Source organism: Rhinopithecus roxellana, chromosome 11, assembly GCF_007565055.1.
Source record: "Rhinopithecus roxellana isolate Shanxi Qingling chromosome 11, ASM756505v1, whole genome shotgun sequence".
In the NCBI taxonomy this organism is placed as follows: Eukaryota; Metazoa; Chordata; class Mammalia; order Primates; family Cercopithecidae; genus Rhinopithecus; species Rhinopithecus roxellana.
Window position 1 is genome coordinate 107,800,408 of NC_044559.1, and position 22,662 is coordinate 107,823,069.

At 39.4% G+C, this 22,662-nt stretch overlaps 1 non-coding gene across 1 annotated transcript; it reads left to right on the plus strand.

The window, feature by feature from the left end:
- Nucleotides 1–1,532: 1,532 nt before the first annotated feature.
- Nucleotides 1,533–1,634, plus strand: LOC115900555. Its single transcript, XR_004060234.1, has one exon. It is a non-coding gene; the product is annotated as a U6 spliceosomal RNA (small nuclear RNA).
- The last annotated feature ends 21,028 nt before the right edge of the window (nucleotides 1,635–22,662 follow it).

The following is a 22,662-nucleotide window of genomic DNA, read 5'->3' on the forward strand; positions in this document are numbered from 1 at the left end:
CCCTGCCATGCCCTGAATGGCCACTTCCATCAAATTACGTGAAGGATGAAAGAAATGGGCAAATACAGCTATATGAAAAGGGGAAAAAAACCCTGCAAACTAAAAAGTCAATGCTTTGTAGCCGCACATAATTTTCTTCTCTCTGCAGCTATCCACATGTAAGTAGGAGAGGGCAACATGAAAGCTTTGTAATTTCTCTAAAAGGTTATCCCATAATGTGTCAAACCTGGGGAGCAAAAAGAAAGTGTGTACTCAAAGCCACATACCTTTCCCTGCAATTTTCCCCTCTATTACTCAGATTGCTAAGACAGCTTTTTCCTCCTAAAACCACATATTGAAATTGGAAAACCTTGCTAAGAACCAATTCGAATTTCTGGCATCATTGTATTTCCTGAAGATGAGCTCTCATGCTGATGATGGAGAAATGAAAAAAATAAACAAAACAAAAAGCTCAAGCCTTGTTTTCCTGAGAGGACAGATTTTGCTGCTTTGAACCAGGGGTTTCTGGGGAGCAACTTTCTTGAGGTGAATGTGAGTCAGATGCAGGAGGTGAGGCAAAAGCCATTAATTCAATTACAGGAAATTAGGATGAATACTTAGATTTCTCTACCTCTGTAACATTTTTCATTTGGATTAAAATCAGGCTAAGAAATACATCTTCTGATGGGAATTTTGCCCAGTAAATACTGTTGAATTGAGTCTACTTCCCTTCTAATGGTTCCACTCATCAGTCATTAGTTCTACTTTCCCTACTAAGAGTTAAAAGATTTCTGTTTAAGGAAAGCTTCTCTCTCCCTCAAAGAACAAGATCTAAGATAAAATAGACTATAATTAAGCAAAGGGGATATCATGGAATACCTTCCAAAGTCACAGAGCTAAAACTTTGCTTCTGTAGGGAGTAGTGCAATTTAGTTTTTCTTCAATCTGTACATCAGCAATAAAAGAGCAAAAGCAGAATTAGAGTGACTGTGTTCACAGCAATGTGGATGGGATTGGAGACTATTATTCTGAGTGAAGTAACTCAGGAATGGAAAACCAAATATTGTGTGTTTTCTTTCATAAGCAGGAGCTAAGCTATGAGAATGCAAAGGCATAAGAATGACACAGTGGACTGTGGGGACTCGGGGACAAAGCGTGGGAAGGCGGTGAGGAATAAAAGACCACAAATTGGGTTCAATGTATACTGCTTGAGAGACGGGTGCACCAAAATCTCACAAATCATCACTAAAGAGCTAACTCATCTAACCAAACACCACCTGTTCCCTAAAAACCTGTGGAAGTAAAAAATTTAATAAATAAATACATAATTTCCCATTCAAAATAAAAACAATTACAGTGGCTGTGGGCTAGGATTCATCCTTAATTTTTCCCTACCAGGTCTAGACAATAGGTAGGTACTAGGCTAGAAAGCAGAAGTCTGGAATGCTAAAAAAATTACAGGGCAGGCCGTGGGTTTTATCCAGGTAATCGAGCAGGACTTGAGTGTTGGAAGTCCAGACAGGCATTTCATTCATTCATGTAACAATGATGCAGTGCTCACCTTGGCAGCACATATACTAAAATGGGAACAATACGGAGAAGATTAGCATGACCCCTAAAAAGTAAAAAATAAACCAATAATGATGCACTAATTGGGTGCATGTACCAGGTGTTTTTCCAGACAGTTGGGCTATACTGGTGGAACAAAGATCCTTGTCTTTGTGGAATATTCATTCTGAAGCAATTAATCATAAACATGATAATGGGGTAAATTCTACAGTGTGTTCAAAGCTGAGAAATGCTATAGGAGAAAAAAAATGAAATAGAAAGATAGGGATCAAGAATGCCACGGAGGCAAGTGGAATGTGGGTCTCAAGTTTTAAATAGGCAGTCAGGTTTTATTTCAATGGTGCCACTTGAAGAAAAGGCTGGAAGGGCACGAGGGCCTTAGTCAGTTAGGTGTCTAAGGCAGCGCATTCCAGGAGGAGGGGATGGTTGTAATACAAAGGTCAGAGGCAGGAGCGCAACTGGCAGGCTGGCGAGAGGAGGGAAGTGGGTTGGCTGTAGCAGAGGCAAGCAAGGTAGAGAAGAGAGGAGCTGATGTCAGAGCTGTAAAGAGAGGAGGTTGTAGTTACTGTGGACCATTGTAGGAGCCTTAGCTTTTACTCTGAGCAAGATGGGAGCCATTGGGGTTTTGAGGGCTTTGTATATTGAATTAAGACTTTCATACATCAGTTGAAAGAGGAGAACTTTAGGTGATTACTGTTCAGGTTAACAGCTCCCTTTCAGCAGTGCTGCTATCTGTAAGGAATGCTTTGCAATGAATTGGGTTTTTTATTGTGATATCATTTTTTTCCATAAAAATTAAGTGCTGGCCCTAATGCAATTGAGACAAAGCTGGAAATCATTATATCTGTGATTCTTAACCATGGTCATAAATTAGAATCCTATGGGGAGCTTTTACAGCCTATGAATGCCAGCACCCATGCCCAGTGATTCTGATTTAAATGGCCCAGGAAAGAGCCTGGGAATCTACATTTAAAATAAAACAAAAACAAACAGAGCAAAGAAAAAGACTTTCTAGGTGATTTTAATGTGCCACCGAGATTAGTTAATTCTGCATTAGATGCTTTGAAGGTAAAAATCTTCAGCTCATTGAACTAAAACTAACAGATCCTCTATTTTGATTAAAAACAATAAAATTTCAAAAATATGCATGAAATCCTCAAATGCTATTATGAGATAGCATGCCTAAAAGGAATGATGTAGTCAGAGATTTTAGAATATTTTCAGTGTAAATGAAACCTCTACTTACAACATGTCAGCCTGTAGGAATTTCCTGTACTTTATTTTGCTTAGAGTTTTGAAGAGTAGTTTTTAAGAGTGGGGATGTGGGAGTCTATGAAAATGTACTTCTCTTTCATGGTGACTGAGCCCACATGCATAGTGAACTGGATGTCCCGAAATGCATGACTGACTCTGCAGTGTCCTCTCTGCTCAGCAACAAACTCCACTGTGGGGCACGGGCCTCCTTGCCCAGTCTGTAGAAGTGAGACAGCCACTCACCTGAACAAGCGTTTAAATTAGCCACATTAAAATGAGAAGAAAACACTCCTGACACCCAAGGAACAATGCTGCATGCACAAGGGTAAAGGAAAAAGCAAAATAGTTGATAAAGAGAAGGGGAGCGAATAACTGGAATGTCTATGTAGCTCTCTGCTTTCCTGTCTTTTTGGACGACAAGTAAGAGGAAGCCTGCCTGTTACCCTCAAAGATGTTGCATTGTAGTAAATAAAATCACCTTTGATCGCTTGAAAGTGGGGTATGCATCTTTTAAATCATTATTGTCATCACAGCTTTATATTCATGATCTTATGCCATTCTCACAATCCTGACATTTAGGTGTTATATTAACCCCCTTTTACATAGAGAGAAATCCAGTTTTAGAAATCTGAGGAAACTTTCCAATACTAACAACTGGTGCATTGCAATAGCTGGCTTTGAGCCCCTGCAGTCTGGCTTCAAGGCTGTGACACATAGCTACCCTGCTCCCCCCTACTCCATTGGAATAGAAATGCTGGATCCTATGCCCCAGTGCAGCTCCTGCAACTGCTGAATACATAGGATGGAAGTTGTGGCTGATTTGCTCAATATTTTCTCCAAATAAAATATTCTTAGCATGTACATAGCTATTATTCATTCTGCAAATGAGTATAGGCACTCCTATATTTCTCTTGGCATTAAATGACTTAGATGGCATTTATTGTGCTATGACATCAAAGATAAAATAAAATATTTTGTGAACATCACTAGGTAAATCTCATCTTCCTTGAAAACTGCTGTCTGCCTACTCATTTTGACTTGATTTCATCACTGCCTTCAAAATGTGGCAGCCAAAATTCTACTAATGTTAGGGTGGGGAAAAGTCCATTCTCAAAAAGCCGGATTACCCAGATGGAACAGAGAAATCTGTTACCGGCCTCCAAATAACAACAGTGTATAATTAGCAGCTGCTAAAAGAATAGAAGTCAATTGAACAAAAATATGGTATGAACCACATTCATTTATTAAATACCTTATGTTTCCAAACACTGCTTTTCACAGTGGCTGAAAAGTCTTCTTGGGGGCATTTCAGCATGTGTCCCTGGACACCAAACACAGGGAATTGACAGATTTTTTTAAAACTTCTAAAAAGAGCTATTACTACATCCAACAGCCAGGCACAGACATGCGTCTTTTACATCTGCAGTATGAAAAAATAAATTTGTCAAAATCAACCTTCAAGTAGGCTGCCATTATCAAAGACGTCAGCAGCCTGTCTCCCTAGGAAACAGCGAAACCCCGCATTTATCTAAATTATCTCAGTAATATGACAGAGTGATTGCTCACTAATGGTCAGTAACAGTTTTCTTTGTCATTTTCCTAGTCATTACCTCCTCGGAATGAACTCCAGAATAAACTGCTTGCAGTCCATGACTAGAATGCTAATTTCCTCCTTACATTTGTGGCTATTTCTCTTAAATATATGAACAAGGCTATCATATTTCTGACATTTTCATTTTGTGAAAAAGAACACTATGCCTTAGAAAATCTGATGAACACAGAGATACTTTACATGCAAAAAAAAAAAAAAAATACTGTTAGCATTTCCTCCCATGTGTATTCTTCCATCTGACAAAGCTTGTAGTGAGTGACTGCAAGCTCAGAAAAGGGCAGAGGAGGTTATTTGCAGGTGTGGGCTCTGTTTTTGTGGCTTTATCAAACTATGCCTCACGTTTTCATTTCTCAAACCATCCTCCTTTGAAGATACCGATGATACAGTCGAACCAAGTGCCCTTGACAGCAGATTCTGTGAATATTTTGCTGCAACAGCATGAGTCTCCAAACCCTTGGTCTTTTCTGAGAAGGAAGGAAGAGGTGGCCAACTGTTTGGTGTACATTATTTTCTGCCCAATAAAAGCTGGATTCGACTTTATAGAAACTAAAAAGCCCAAGGCCAAAAGGAAATGGTGAGAAAGCAGAACTTCTTCTTCCAATAAATGAGCTGGGGAAGTTGTAAAAAAAAAAAAAGTGAAGTTTAAAAAATGCTGAAGAAAGAGCTGTACCGGGAAAGTAGGTCACAGTGGTCCCTTGGCTGGGCAGTCCAAACACAGGAGCCAAAACAATCAGCTGGGGATTCAGAATGGCAGCTGCAGTGGCCATTACAGGTAGGAAAAGCTGGGTCAGCTGTGCTCCTATCCTGTGCAGAACTTCCACCTTACAAAAGATGAAATGAAGTAAATGCAGACACTATGGAAATAAATGTATGAGAATATCACTGTCCGTTCATTCATGTACAAAAGGAGTCGTGAACAATTCAGTAGTCTCCTTTGCATCCCAGTGCAATCTCAACTGCATTGTTTCTCTAGCAATTTTGACCATTTTGTTTATTCACTTAAAAACCAACCACATGACTCATATTTTCTGGGACAGTCCTGACTTGAAGGGATTTGTTCCATTTCTACTTGGAAGTACATACATGCTTATTGGAATAAGTATACTGATTATGGGGTTGGGAAAATATGACCACTAAACAAACATATATCAGACCTAAGCTGAGTTCCAATACAGATGTACTCCATGTCATCCACTGTAATCTTTCTCTATTTGACCTGGTGCATGTGATCAGTCACACCTTACTCCCCAGAGTACCCATATGTCCAAGTGCCAGTTAGAACTGGCAGCCTATATGCCCTATAGGCATTTCAAATGTGTCTTATCAGAATACTAAGCTTGACATTTTCCCTTTCCAACTTGTGGTTTAATCTAGTAAATTTCACAAACCAGAGCACTGTGGTTATCCTAAAATTTATCTTCTCCTTCACTTCCAAGCCAAATCCAGTTCTGCTTTTGTTTGGTCCCTGGAGTACATGTGCACCTCTGTAGGCCTGACACTACTGCATATCAGGCCCTCCCCATCCATTGCTTGAACTAGTGCAGCAAACTTCTTTTTTTTTTTTTTTTTGATACAGACTCTTGCTTTGTGGCCTAGGCTGGAGTGTAGTGGTATAATTACAACTAACTGTAGCCTTAAACTCTTAGACTCAAGAGATCCTCCTGCCTCAGCCTCCTGAGTAGCTGGGAATACAGGCATGCACCACCATACCCAGTTAATTTTGTTAAAAGCTTTTTTTTGTGGAGATAAGGTCTTGCCATGTTGCTCAGGCTAATCTCAAACTCCTGTGCTCAAGCGATCCTCCCACCTTGGCCTCCCAAAGAGCTGGGGTTACAGGCATGAGCCACTGAGCGTGGCCCCAACTAACTCTTAATTGATTTCTCCATTTCTAGTTTGCTTCATTTCCAGGCCATTTTCCATACTGCTTTCACTTTTTTTTCTTAATTAAAAAAAATCTTGTCTATTCTCCTAAATTAAAATACAAAATAGTCCCCAAATTCTTCAAATCATGGCATTCGATTGAACTCTAACTCAGTCTCTGTCACTCAGTCTCTAAACCCCACTCCGAAAATGTTACGCTCCCATCAAAACAGGGCTTTGTTTATGTGGTAACTTTCATCAACAGCGTCCTTCCCTCCATGTTTACACATCTTTTGAAACCAACCGCAAATCCCATCTTCATTCTTTAAATTTCATTCCATCCCTTAAGTAAATTAACCCTACTTCACACTTTCACTATTTGATTTTTCTTTTCTCTATGCTTTCCTAGCTCAATTTCGACGTCTAATATAGGACTGAACGCACTGAATGGTAGTTGCTGCTTTATGTGTTCGCTCTCCTTTCCAATCTATCAGCCCCTTGAGGGCAGACGCTGTTATCTATTCACCTGTGTCCAAGTCCCTGGCATATAACAAACTCTTAATGCATACATGCTGAATTGAGTGACTATAGATTATCATATTTGACATCCTAACATCTATATTATTAAAAAAACAAGGCATAAATTTTAAAAAGTACTACTTTTCTCATACGATAGTACTTCAAATCCTAAGACATCTTCTTTGTGAATGATAATAACCTATCTTTTTTGTCTATGGCCATATGAACATGCCTAACCTTGTCTGATCTTGGAAGCTAAGCAGGGTCCGGCCTGCTTAGTACTTGGATGGAAGACCAACTATTAGGTGCTGTCGTCTTTAAAGGAGAACAAGGTGCTGTCGTCTTTAAAAGAAAACAAAACCCCACCTTGTGTCTAGCAGCCAAACATTGTCTAGTTTAATCACTCAAACAGCAGAAATCCCACGTTAAGGGTAAAAGTCTTTGAATAGCAGAATCATGGGTAAGGAAAGAAAAATAATACTGTGGTTTGCTGGGCTGTTCACAGCAAGTCTGGGGACTGAAACTAGTGTGAGGTGGGGGTTGGGGGATGTAGAAACATAGGAACAATATTCCAGTCCATAGGCACTTCTCAGACTTCATGCTATCCTTTAAAAATATTCTTTCCCTACCAGATATTTTTCCCAGAATCTAGAGTCCCTTGATGTTAGTTTGAATGTGATGTAAAATTTGGAGATCATTTGCTAAGAACTATCATATAACTCCTCTCCTGACGAAGGACAGTTGTTGGCCATGTCAGCATCCATAAACTTTGTTTTGAGAAGAGGTAGAGGTATCTCATTTCAGAAGAGGAGGCTAAGAATATTGAACATTAAACTGTACTGAATCAGTAAACTTAAGGTCACAATATAAAGCCAAAAGCTGAACCCCTGAAAAGCATAAGCGCCAGCGTAACACAAACAGTTATACTTACCCCAGTGGTCCTTGACAACATTGCTATATTATTACTCACTACAAAGGCTGATGTTCAGAATGTTGACAATGGGCCAGGGCATGGTGGCTCATGCCTATAATTCCAGCACACTGGGAGGCTAAGGCTGGTGGATCACTTCAGCCCAAGAGTAGAGATCAGCCTGGGCAACGTGGCAAAACTCTGTCTCTAAAAAAAAAAAAAATACAAAAATTAGCCTGGCATGGTGGCCCACCCCTATAGTCCCAGCAACTCAGGAAGCTGAGGCGGGAGGATTGCTTCAGCCCAGAGTTCGAGGCTGCAGGGAGCCATGATCATGCCGCTGCACTCCAGCCTGGGTGACAAAATGAGACTCCATCTCTAAAAAAAGAAAAAAAAAAAACATTGAGAATGTTGACAATGAGTCATCAACGAAAGGTTAAATTATGCTCAGTTCATCTATTTATGAAGTCAAATGAATATAGAACATGTTTTAGGAGGAATTCCTCTCAAACAGCATAATTTTAAGAATCTTGTGTTTCAGGGAGTAAAATTCCATTGCCTAGTGATTTGCTTTTTGACAATTAGCTCTTTTCCTACCCATGCAAAGTCAACTGAAGTATTTATCATACCAATAGACTAACTCCACGACAGTGACACATCTGAAATATATTTTTAGGTGTAAACAGTTTTAAAGAGCATTTTTTACGCTTGTGAGAGATAAACAGTAGATATGGACCATAATATATACTCAAAAACAAATTCTGAAAAAACAGTAAAACATTTAAGACAACTCCACGGTTTGCAGCTTTTGATTTTGCCTTATTACAACTATGTACTCTGTTTATTTCTTTGCCTTCTGTCTAAAATAAACGGTAAGTTATTTGAAGCATGATTGTGTCTAGCTCATCTTCCATCTTATGCAGTACCTAAAGGAAATGACTAACGCTATTAACATTCTCAACATTCGCATTGATAAGGAACCACCAGCATGAAACTCTGGCCTGGTCATCATAGACAGATTCTAAGTTGAAGACCAAGAAGGTATCTCTCTATCTGGATTACCAGGTGTCACAAATAGATGAGTCCTTCACGCTTCATGAGATACAAGAGGAGAAACCGAGTCTGAGTTCAGACATGACTGAAGACCTACAGAATCTCAGTTTGCATTTAATACGGTAGTTGTAACGGATAGTCACTTTTAGTATCAATACAATTTTTGTGTTAAATCTCTAAATATCTTAAAATAACATCCATTAAATAAAGATGTCCCTCTCTCATTAGGGTGTATCTAGAGAAAACTGATTGACAGGGCAAAGTCATGAAACCAGGCTATAAAGGGAAGTATTTTAGCCAGAAGAAAATAAATCCAAATGCCATGATATTTAAAGAAATATCAAATGCGAAACAAAGAGCAAAATGTTTCTTTTTGTTATTTAAGCTGGTTAAAGTAAAATCAGTAAGTGAACCACATTACAGAGGGGCAGAGAAATGCGTGTGTGTATGTGTGTGTGTGTGTGTGTGAGACAGAGAGAGAGAGACAGACAGAGAGAGAGAGACAGAGAAACTAAGCAGGAAAATAAAAAGAGAGAGGAGAGATTGAGAAAAATAGTCATATTTTCAGACTTTCTGTGATTCTTCCAATTAGTGAGAGAGAATTCTTGATGACATCGAAGCTCCTTTCCAACTCCAGATTCCATGATTCCGTGTCTGGAAGTTTATTTTACTTAGAAGGGAGTGAATGATTGGCAGAAATAATGACTCAGCTTCAAATGGAATCTATTAGCAAGTTTTTGGTTGTTGTTGTCATAGCTTTTCAATCTCCAGCTCCTTAAAAAAAATAATTCAGTGGAAACACACAGACAGTAAGTCTCCTTGAATGTCCTTCAATCAAACAGCAGCGGTAGCCTATGCTACCCCACAGACACAAGTCTTGTATTTCCCTGCAGACGTCACTTCAGAGAGTATGTTGGCCACCTGCTACACACGCACAAATTCATTCAAACACCAGTGACACAATCTGGATCTTGCAGACAGGACAGATTCACATTACCTTCTGTGCTGCGTGTCTGTGCTTTCAGATTCCATTGCGCTGTTGCCTGCATCTGTTATCGAACAAACAGCTTGGTTTAAATGTCTGCCTGTTGTACAGAGAAACATTCCCTAGGATTTGAGCTGACAGTGATTTCACCAGCTAGGAGAATGACAGTACGAATGATGGGTTATTCCTGGAATATAAATCATGGCTTGGAGATTAGGAATCTATTTAGTTTAGTATGAGCTACAAGTCTCCCTTGTGAGATAATCCTACCATTCCAGTGATATCCAACCCCTACAGGCAACAATACCACATCTCCATCAGGAGGCACTGGGTATAACACGGGGCAGTGTGGCATGCCTGCAATCTGCCTACAAACTTCTTGCTCCTAGTACCATCATTTCTATGTAACACTGACATTATTCTTCTCTTTGTTTTAAAGATTAGGAGGTCAGAAACCATTCTATGGTAAAATAGACCCCATATATGTAAACATCCAGATCTTATTTATCTGTTTACTGTTATTCTGAGCAGAACAGGCAGTTTGTAAGAAGACTGCAATTCCACTATAATAGAATTGTCTATGGCTGAGAGGGGATATAGAGTCAATAACATCAACACTACACTCCCGTATCTATCAGAGCCAGAAGACCTGCCTGTCATTATCCAAATAACCATGTCTCAGTCTTTCTAAAACAGGTCTATGTCCTGCATCAATACTTTACTAATCCATCAGCCACATTAGATAGTCTTCCTAAGGTCATTTTTCTCTAGTGGTTTATGTTCTAATGGGAAAGGCAAGACTCCCTCCTCAAAGGAAGGCTCAGTAGATTGCTCTGAATGGGTAAAAGACACATATCATATAGGAATAGAATACGTAACAAGTATTGGATGGTTTTATGGCATGGCATGACTGTGTTGATGATGTCAAATAGCAGTATTTTCTCCTTCTTCATAGAATAGAAAAAAAAAGTAGAGGAATTATGTTGCAGTGACCCTTTTGGTTAATACAGAGCTTGTGGACTCAGGAATGAAAATGTTGAAAAAAACTATGTAAAAAGTTAGATGCTTGTATGTCACAGAAAATGATAGACCATTATAACTCCTAGACATTAGAAATTTTAAGGAGCTCAATCATAGGGGAAGGCCGGGTGCGGTGGCTCACACCTGTAATCCCAGCACTTTGGAAGGAGGAGGCGGGCGGATCACCCGAGGTCAGGAGTTCAAGACCAGCCTGGCTAACATGGTGAAACCCCATTGCTACTAAAAATACAAAAAATTAGCCAGGCATGGTGGTGCATTTCTATAATCCCAGCTACTTGGGAGGTGCAGGAGAATGGCTTGAACCCAGGAGGCGGAGGTTGCAATGAGCCGAGATCGTGCCACTGCACTGCAACTTGGGCAACAAGAGCAAAACTCCGTCTCAAAACAAACAAACAAACAAATTATAGAGGAAGTGATTGTAGAATTGTCTCAGATCTATAAATATCTCATACAATATATAAACCTTCTGCTTTTAACCTGTGAGTAAATGAAATTGCATTCTAATACCTCTGTACTACTTGCATGAGAGGTTTTCTTTTATTAATTGGAATTAGGGGACAACCATTGAAAAAATACACACTTCAATAAGACAGAGGGTATGCCTTTCAAAATTTTTAAAGTATCTCCTGCAGGAGCAAATTCTCCAGAATCCCAAATGGTGAAATACCATTGATTGAATTGGGTTTAATCAATTCCTTGCTGTATTTCTGCTTATGGAGAACCTTGCAGAATTATTTAAAGAATTGCCTATTTCAATTCAATTAAATTATCAAAAACCCTGAAATTTCAAATCAATGTCTATTTTATTTTCTATTTTAAATTGCAAAATATTAAACACATACAGCTAATATATAGAACAGACACTTATAGACCCTCTCCATCAAGATTAAATGAATGTAAATATTTTGCCATATTTTTTTTCACATCCTTCATTTAAAGCAGCAATATTTATACTCAAATCCCAATGACCTCATAGGTCTCTTCTTTTCCAGAGGATATCCTTATTCTCTAGAGGCAAATATCATTTTCATATGAATATCATTGTATGCCTTTTTGCATATGCGTATATCTTGTAAAAATAAAAGGAAAAAATATGAACTTTCTGCTTTTAACCTGTGAATAAATGGTATTGCATTCTAATACGTTTCTCCTACTTGCCACTTCATTCATTTTCAGATTTACTGTTAAATTATTTTAGGTACCTGTGGCTCCATGTCATTCATATTCCTTGCTATTCAATGTCCCAGTTAAATGTTCCAATCCTCTAGGCATGAACAAGCTGGCTTATCCACAGGCTGCCTGACTCCACCGTGTGTAAGAGCTGCTGGAGTGTGTCTGTGGGTGGCGCTGTTAGCTGCAGGGAAACATACCACCTCTTTCTGCAATCTTACATCTCCTAGTTTTCACAAGCCTTTCTGTAATTGCCTGGGGGATTGAGTGTGTTGGTCATTCTGATTTCCTTCTCAGTCAATTGCATTTTCAAACTTTTTGCTCTTTAGTTGAGGTGGGCAGAGTTGGGTAGGGTGGGGTTGCTTGTCCTTTTCTTATTGATGGGCAATTCTTTTATTTATTTATTTATTTATCTATTTATTTATTTATTTAATTTTTGAGACGGAGTCTCACTCTGTCGCCCAGGCTGGAGTGCAGTGGCACGATCTAGGCTCACTGCAAGCTCCGCCTCCCGGGTTCTCGCCATTCTTCTGCCTCAGCCTCCCGAGTAGCTGGGACTACAGGCGCCCGCCACCACGACCGGCTAATTTTTGTATTTTTAGTAGAGACAGGCTTTCACCATGTTAGCCAGGATGGTCTCGAACTCCTGACCTCGTGATCCACCCGGCTCGGCCTCCCAAGTGCTGGGATTACAGGCCGGAGGCACCGCGCCTGGCCGGCTAATTCTTTATGTAGACCGGAAAACTCTCCTTTATCTTTCGAGGGTGCGGCTTATAACTTTCCCAGTTCACTGCTTGACCTTGAAACTTTCTTTAGGTGCCATTTGTCTAACAGACGTTTTAAATTGTAATAAAGCCTGATTTACCAAGCTTTTACTTTGTGGTTTCTCCTTTTTCACTCCAATATTAAAATTGTTATTCTACATTTCCCCCATAAAGCTTTAAAGTTTTTATTCCATATTTTGGTCCACCACTTGCTACTAATTCTATGGCCTTGGGTAAGTCATGTTGACCTCCTTACCTCAGTTTCCTTATTTGTAAAAGGGGATAGTAATAGTGGAGACCTCACAGGGTCATTGTAAGAAGTAACTGGGTCAATGTATGTGAAGTACTTCAAAAGTCCCTGGAATGTAATAAAGGCCACGTAAGTGTTGGCTATTATTAATAACATTAGAAGCAATCGTATTACAAGAATTTAAGTAAACAGTAGTTAAAAAATTCTAAGGTCTGTAGTATGTTTAAAAGGAGTACAGGAATACTGAATAATTATAGACTGTGTTAAAAATATTGATAGTATGATATGCCAAAAAAAAAACATAAAATAAAATAGTAGTTATAAATTTTAAAATATCATAATTATAATACAAGTAAATTGAAAAAAAAAAGTCTTTGGAAAAATATTATTAGCTTAGAAAACAACAACAACAACAACAACAAAAAACCAAACAGATGCTAGCCAAATCCTCCTGACAAGTGATAATGGCTTAAAGTAAATGGATGGAAAAAGGTAAGTATGAAAATGCTAGCCTAAAGAAACTTGCCTAGAAATAGTTATATCAAGCAAAGTACAATTTAACCCAAAATGTGTTAATAAGGATAAATAAGGATACTACATAAAAATAAAAGGAAAATCTACCAAGAAGATGTAATAATCATGAACATGATTACCCTAACCACTTAGCTTTAAAATATATAAAATAAATCCTGACAATATTATTAGGAAAAAAATTAACAAAACTATAATTACAGTGTGAAATGTTAATATATTTCTATTAGAAGTCACAGACAAAGCACAATAACTTTAAAAAGGCTTTTTGAAGTTTTAAGAAACAAAATTAGCCAGACTGACTAGTTCTCTCTCAAAAGAAGATAGATCTATTGGTCTACATCCTTTAAATAAAGAATATTTACGGGTTTTGAGTACACAAAGAATGTTTACAAAACAGATCATATATATGTCACACTTTCAGTAAATTTCAGAGAATAGCTATTACGTAAACACATTCTCTAACTACAATATTAGATACTTAAAAAAAAATACAGGGTTAGAAACCCAAAACCCACTTCTAAGTAGTTCATGTTTAATTAAAAAAGCAAAACATTTAGGAGAACTACCACAAAGCATTACAGTTTTTTAAAAATGTGAGATACACCTAAAGTAGTATGTAAAGGTAGATGTATAATCTTAGTGCATTTGTTTAAAAAAAGTCTAAATAAATTAACTAAACAGTAAACTTATAAACTAGGATAAGATCATAGTAAATCTGAATAGGTTTGAAGGAAAAGAGCAATAAAGAAAGAAGCAGAAATCTATCAATTAAAAACAAACAAACAAAAAAACAGAAACAACAAAATTAACTTTATCCTGCCACCATTTGTTCTAAGTTAAACCTGAGCTTCCTTGTGAAGAGACTTTATGTCTCCAATTTACTTGGCTAGTGTACTTAAATGTAGTCAGTGGAAGTGAGGTGGGTAGAGGTAGAGAAACAACTATGCTGGCATGGCTTGGTGGCTCATGCCTGTAATCCCAGCGCTTTGGGAGCCTGAGGTGGGCAGATCACTTGAGGTCAGGAGTGCGAGACCAGCCTGGCCAACGTGGTGAAACCCCATCTCTACTAAAAATACAAAAATTAGCATGGCGTGGTGGAGGGTGCCTATAATCCCAGCTACTTGGGAGGCTGAGGCAGGAGAACTACTTGAACCTGGGAGGTGGAGGTTGCAATGAGCTGAGATCCGCCATTGCACTCCAGCCTGGACTCCATCTCAAAACTTAACTACTAATGGTCTAACGGTGACTGTAAGCCTTGCTGTCAGAGGCATTCAAACCAGAGCAACTCCATCTTGAGTGAGGGCTAAGAAAATGACACTGAGACTTGCTCAGCTGCATTCCCAGAAAGTTAGGTATTCCTAACCTCCAGATGTTTATAGTTAAGGGAACAGATTGGTAATGTTTACTAAACAGACCTAGACTTGGGAATGTCCTAATATCCTGGTATCTTGAGAGTAAAAGCAGTCCTAATTTTGCTTTAAAGACAATAATACCGATTCTTGCAAAATAAATTAAGAAAATTAATCCTTTATCACAAACTCTTAGCAGAGCACATCTCCCCATAATCTTTTTTTATCCTATATATAGGAGCATTGTACTTAAGGAGGATGACTTCCGCCTCTAACTTTCGGCAACCCCCTACTCTGTCTATGAAGTAGCTATATGTATTAGTCTGATTTCACGCTGCTGATAAAGACATACGCGAGACTGGGCAGTTTACAAAAGAAAGATGTTTAATTCGTTAATTCGTAACGTTAATTGGACTGACAGTTCCACGTGACTGGAGAAGCCTCACAATCATGGTAGAAGGCAAGAAGGAGCAAATCACATCTTACGTGATTGGCAGCAGGCAAAGAGAGGATGACATTGTGCAAGGAAATTCCTCTTTTTAAAACCATCAGATCTTGAGAGTCTTATTCACTATCAGGAGAACAGCACGGGAAAGACTTGCCTCCATGATTCAATCACCTCCCACTGGGTCCCTCCTACAACATGTGGGAATTCAAGATGAGATTTGGTTGGGGACACAGCCACACTATGTCACTCTACTTTCACCACTTTATCTTCTTAATAAACTTGCTTTTGCTTTATACTGCAGACTTGCCCTGAAATTTTTCTTACAAGATCCAAGAACCTTCCTTGGGATCTGGATCTGGACCCCTTTCCCATAACATTGCCAATAAGATAAACAGTCCATTAACACATATTTTGTATGTTATATGTATTATATACTACATTCTTACAATAAAGTAAGCTAGAGAAAAGAAAATGTTATTAAGAAAATCATAAGGGATGACTCTGGAGGGGGCGGAGCAAGATGGCCGAATAGGAACAGCTCCAGTCTCCAACTCCCAGCGTGAGCGACGCAGAAGACCGGTGATTTCTGCATTTCAACTGAGGTACTGGGGTCATCTCACTAGGGAGTGCCGGACAATCGGTGCTGGTCAGCTGCTGCAGCCCGACCGGCGAGAGCTGAAGCAGGGCGAGGCATCGCCTCACCTGGGAAGCGCAAGGGGAAGGGAATCCCTTTTCCTAGCCAGGGGAACTGGGACACACAACACCTGGAAAATCGGGTAACTCCCACCCCAATATTGCGCTTTAAGCAAACGGGCACACCAGGAGAATATATCCCACACCTGGCCGGGAGGGTCCCACGCCCACGGAGCCTCCCTCATTGCTAACACAGCAGTCTGCGATCTAACTGCAAGGCAGCAGCGAGGCTGGGGAAGGGGCGCCGGCCATTGCTGAGGCTTAAGTAGGTAAACAAAGCCGCTGGGAAGCTCGAACTGGGTGGAGCTCACAGCAGCTCAAGGAAACCTGCCTGTCTCTGTAAGTGAGAATGATGCAATGTTTAGTTATAAATGGAGGATTTGGTTTTCTGTTCTTGCGTTAGTTTGCTGAAGATAATGGTTTCCAGCTTCAACCATGTCCCTGCAAAGGATGTGATCTCATTCCTTTTTATGGCTGCATAGTATTCCATGGTATATATGTACCACATTTTTTTAATCCAGTCTATCATTGATGGGCATTTGGGTTGATTCCATTGCAGCACTATTAACGATAGCACTGACATACTTTCTAACTGCTCAAAGCCACATCCCTAGGCTGACTCTAGCATCCCCCACTCCCCAAGGTGCCTGCTTGAAAATAACTCAAGGCTGCCAAATGAATTTACTGTTTGTTCTGGCCACGCTTGAAGATAGGGCCCCTGTCTCCCAGCCTCTGTGGGAGGGTAGGAGCTTAACCTCCCTAAGTGCCCAATAGCAAATCCAGATGGGTTTCACACTGACCAATCCCCTTTCTTCTTTTTGTAATTTTTCATTTCCCTGACTCTACCGAGCTCCTGCTAACCCCCTTTCCTACTTCCTCATTATCCCTTTAAAATGCTGAGATATCTGTCACCTCTGTACAGTTCACTTTGGACTCTTTTCCCTATTGAAATAGTTATTACTAATTAAATCTGCTCTTACCACTTCAACTAGTGTCCAGCTTTGTGTATCTTGGACAGTGGTCAGTGGTTCTTCATTCGATGTCAATTCCTTTGCTTCTCCTTGGTGCCAAACCCAACCCAGAGAAGCCACCATCCCTTGTACTCTGTTTCTGTGTCTTGTATCCTGGTTTCAGACAGTGGGCTGTGGTCTTGTCTCACCAGATATGCCAGTTCTCTGGAGCTCTATCCCCTTTGCCTGAGAGATACCCCTGTGGGCATGTTTTCCTTGGTTTCCCCATATCTGAATTTGAAAGAAGATCATCCTTACACATCACGGTTTGAAGTTATGGCTATCTCCTAATTTTGTCGTAGATGAAATTTATACTTATAGTCAATCCCCACGTGATTTTAAACATGATTTAGAAGAGGAGAGAATGTGGTAATATTTTTAGTCTGCCATTTTAAAAATGAAATTTAGGATTTATTTTTAAGATTAAACTCACTGCCGGGAGCGGTGGCTCAAGCCTGTAATCCCAGCACTTTGGGAGGCCGAGACGGGCGGATCACGAGGTCAGGAGATCGAGACCATCCTGGCTAATACGGTGAAACCCCGTCTCTACTAAAAATACAAAAAACTAGCCGGGCGAGGTGGCGGGCGCCTGTAGTCCCAGCTACTCGGGAGGCTGAGGCAGGAGAATGTCGTAAACCCGGGAGGCGGAGCTTGCAGTGAGCTGAGATCTGGCCACTGCACTCCAGCCTGGGTGGCAGAGCAAGACTCCGTCTCAAAAAAAAAAAAAAAAAAAAAAAAAAAAAAAAAAAAAAAAATTAAACTCACTAATGACACAGAGTCAATATCAATTCTAAATACTCAATCACCTTGGATATAGGGAAATTAAAATTTTGGCCAGTAATGGCTAATCTCTTAAGCATTCAATAGGACTAAGTTATGTGCCTCAGTGACCCTAGGCAGATCAAGTGCTACCACACGTAGTATCTACAATGTTTTCAATTTGTTCAATAGAAGATACCAAAAAAGTTTGCAGTGGGAGAATCTTTCCCAGCGTGGGCTACTTGCAAGACGTCACTTTGCCACTGTAAAGGATTTAAGATGATGCATGACAGAAAAATGGAAGAAACTAGAGAAAAAGCAGCCAACAAGTCCATGCATCTCTCCCTGGTGTTAACAACTGAGGTGGGGGTTGGGGCAGGAACTATTGGAGCTGTCACTGGCCAATAATTTAATTTTCCTAAATCTAAGGTTATTGAGTATTCAGAGTTGATATTGGCTCTGTATCATTAGTGAGCTTAATCTGGGGGTTGGGGCAGGGACAGAAGTTTTTGAAACGTACTGGAGGGAAGCGAGGTTTCTTTTTAATTAATTCTCTAGGATTGTTCAAGGGTATGGCGGAAAATAAAGAAGAAAAGAAGCTTTTTACCTGAAGAATGCTAGCTCCTTTAAATGAGAGTCACGGGAATGCGACAGCAGTCACACAGTCACATCACTCTCCCCTTGAGCTAAATAATTACCTCCTGAAGCCACTTGCTATGAGGGGTCTCAACTAATCAAGGAGTCATAAAATGCTGTAGGCTGGACATCATAACTCATACCCTAAAATCCAAAAATGAATAGCCAATCACTAATCAATGTAATCTCAGTAAACCAAGGAAAATTGCTGTCAAACAACTTTGTATGCCACCCCCTCCTTGCTTCCTTTGCCTTTAAAACCCTGCTTGTAACAAATGCTGAGGGAGTACTCCCTGAGGCAACTTGGACGTGTGTCCAGGCAGCAGGCCTCACTTTGGCTCAAATAAGCTCTAACTTGTATTTTATGTTTCATCTTCTTCCTTTTAGGTCAACAAGGGGATGAAAGCAGTAGTTCCAATTTAGTATATGTTACTATAAAGGGAATTTGGAGCACTTAGACAACAATCAAAAGTGAGAAGAAAAATTATAGTCAAGATTTTTTTTTGAGACCGGATCTTGCTCTGTCATCCAGGCTAGAGTACAGTGGCACGATCTCAGCTCACTGCAACCTCCACCTCCCAGGTTCAAGCAAGTCTCATGCCTCAGCCTCCTGAGTAGCTGGGATTACAGGCATGCACCATCATGCCCAGCTAATTTTTGTATTTTTAGTAGAGACAGGGTTTTGCCAAGTTGGCCGTGCTGTTCTCAAACTCCTGACCTCAGGTGATTCACCTACCTCGGCCTCCCAAAGTGCTGGGATTACAGGCGTGAGCCACCGTGCCTGGCCTATACTCAAGATTTTGATGCTCCAAGTAAGCATCAGATAAAAACAAACAAACAAACCTAAAAAAAAAAAAAAATTATTTAGTCACAGCAGAGCTAGGTGTTGCCCTGAGTGTACCAGATTTCATGTGTGAAACTTTTCAGTTTATAATCTTACCAGTTAATTACTTCATCTATTCACTCGTTCATTAATTTATTCATTTGTTTTTGTGCAACGTGTGGTAGCTACAAAGATCAACAGACCAGAGGAGAATTTTCATCCAAGTCAATTTCCTCTAACAGATTATGGATCTCCAGACTTGAAAGGAATCTTAATTCTCCAAACCAGTATCCTTTGGAAAAAGCACAATATGCCTATGTTTTAGAAGAACATTTTATACAATTAATCATCAGTCTGTCATTAAAAGTAACATTAGGAACAGGGATGATGTCCTGTGTATACTTTTCCCCAAGAAACACCTAATGCCATTATGTTCACAGTGGACACTTAGCAAATATTTATTAAAAGAAAAAAATGTACATGTGTATATATGTCTATATGTCTGTGTATATGTATGTCATAGCTAAACAATGGTTTATCATGCTACATATTAACTATAGTTATTTGAATAAGAAATTACCATGTAGAGAACATTGCTATGAAAAATCATAGTTGTATTGGCAATAAAAACAATTGTATATATAAAAGGCTAAGCAAGGTAATCATTCATCCATATAGGTTTCAGAGTAACAGTATCCATTTGTTAGCAAATTAGTAATTTATCATGTTCAAAGAAACCAAATATTTTCTCATTCTCCCAGAGATTGTGCAATAAACTTTCTTTGAATCTGTTCAGATACTCATTAGCTCAAAGTGCCAGATTCTCTGGAAACCATTTCAAATAGCCTGTCGGCAAGATGATAAAACACATTTACTTGCTCAAATGCCCTAGATAACAATGTCAGCTAGCAATGGCACTGCTAAAGCGAGTGGCACAAAATTCCTAATTGAGAGTCCACCTAAAAGAAAATTGATGATTACAATGCTTTTCTTATTCAGCTTTATTAATTTTTTTTTCATTTTTAAACATTGAAATATGATGTTCTAGTGAAAGTTCTTGGTTGCAAAAAAACAGAAAAGGATGCAATAAAATGCAATAAGGACAGGAAGTGCTATTGGATCAATATAAGGAAGTCTCAAGGAAATGAAATAAAGTTGGGCTTCATAAAAATGCTAGTTACTTGCAGCAACATGGATAGAACTGAAGATCATTATGTTAAGTCAAATAAACCAAGCACAGAAAGACACTCATATATGGGAACTTAAAAAGTGGATCTCATGAAGATGGACAGTAGATTGGTGGCTGCCAGAGGCCAGGAAGGGTGGGGGCAGAGGGGGGTGAAGAGAGATTGATTAATGAATACAAATATACAGTTATATAGAAGTAGAAATAAGACCTAGTGTTCAACAGATCAGTAGGTTGACTATAGGTAATAATAATATATTGTACATTTCAAAATAACCTGAAGAGAATAATTCAAATGTTATTGGCATAAAGAAATGATAAATGTTTAAGGTGATGGATAGACCATTACTCGAATTTGATGATTTTTTGTTTGTTTAAAGATGCAGGGTCTATCTCTGGTACCCAGGCTGGAGTACAGTGGTGTGGTCATAGCTGACTGTAATCTGGAACTCCTGGGCTCAAGTGATCCCCTCCCACCTGAACTTCCCAAGTAGTTGGGACTACTGGTGTGTGCCACCACACCCAGCTAATTTGTAAATTTTTTTGTAGAGGCAGATTTCGCCACGTTGCTCAAGCTGGTGTCAAACTCCTGACCTCAAGCAATCCTTCCACCTCAGCCTCCCAAAGCACTGGGATTACAGGAGTGAGCCTTGACTTGACCTTTATACATTACATCAACGTATCAAAATATCATGTGTACCCAGAAAATATGTATATCTATTATATATTAATATCAATAACAAATGAAGGAAACAATTAATGAATGAAAAAAAGTTTAAAAACAAGTTCAGTGGTTTTTTCTCTTTCTCTTTCTTTCCCTTTCTTTTCTCCTTTCTTTCTTCTCTCTCTTCCTCTCTCTTTTCCTCCCTTCTCTCTTCCTTCCCTCTGTTTCTCTCCCTCTGCTTCTCTGTGTGTAGGTTTCTCTGGCCACACCATCTCTCAACTTTCTTTTTCCCTGTACCGCTACTATAATTTCATCTCTGCAACTTGACTTCTGCTGTTTTCTCTTACTTTGACTCCCTTGTACTGTAAGTCGTTGTGGCTTGCTTTGGTAACTTTTAATTTTCGATTATGACTTCTGGTCTCTTAGTTCAAACTGTTGACAGGGATAATCTGACGGTCTCTGGCCATTCAAACAAATTGGCTTTTGGGGAGTCAGGTACCCATCCCTGATCCAACTGGTTAAAACTATAAATAGTATAAAATATGGGTCCTTTTGCATGGGGTGGATTGGGGTGGGGTGTGGTTAACAGAGAAGGCAACATGAGGTGGCTACACATTCAGCTCTTTCTACCATATACAGCAATGAACAGTGCCAGGCATGGTTGCTCATACCTGTAATCTCAGCACTTTGGAAGGCCAAGCCAGAAGGATCACTCGAGCCCAGGAATTCAAGACCAGCCTGGGCAACATAGTAGACTCTGCCTCTACAAATAATAATAATAATAATAATAATAATAATAATAATAATAATAAATAAATAAATTACAGGTGTGCACCTGTAATCCCAGTTACTTGGAAGGCTGTGGCAGGAGGATTGCTTGAGCTCAGGAGTTTAGGCTGCAGTGAGCTATGATCACACCACTGTACTCCAGCCTGGGCAACAGAGCAAGACCCTGTCTCAAAACAAATAAAAAACCAGAACTCTTAGAATTAAACTCCCTTCTAATACACAGTCCATGTGTTTCAGAAAATGGAAACGATGTATGGAATTCAGGCTTGCTCTTATCTCTTGTCCCATCATTTATTTGTTCATTTTTAGTAAATACTTATGAGGATCAACTACTAGCCAGACACAACTGTGGGGAAAAAGATATTTTTATTTTCTTTATTGCTCGGTAGGAGATCGTGTTTTGATTCTGACATATTAAGTCATCTGTAAAGGTCAAATAAAATAAACCAAAGGAGATAATTACATTAAGAATGTCTTCTTTCAATCTATGTATATTTGCCATCAGATGTGACTATATTGTGGAAGAGAGAGTCTTGACATCTCAGGAAATCAGGCTGCCACCCCCACCCCAGACTGGCCCTTCAGTGAACTAAACATAAAAATTTAGGCAAGTCAGTTAAATACACTTCCTCAGTTTTATCGTCTCTAAATTGGGAGAAACGGTACCTATTGTACATGCATCACAGACAGTTCTTGTAAAAGGGTAAAAACTTGGATGTTCTGTATGGGCAATGATATGAGATTTATTTCTAGGGCAGAATTACTTCTCAAAAAGGATCCAAGGAAAGCAGTTTTGGATTTGAGG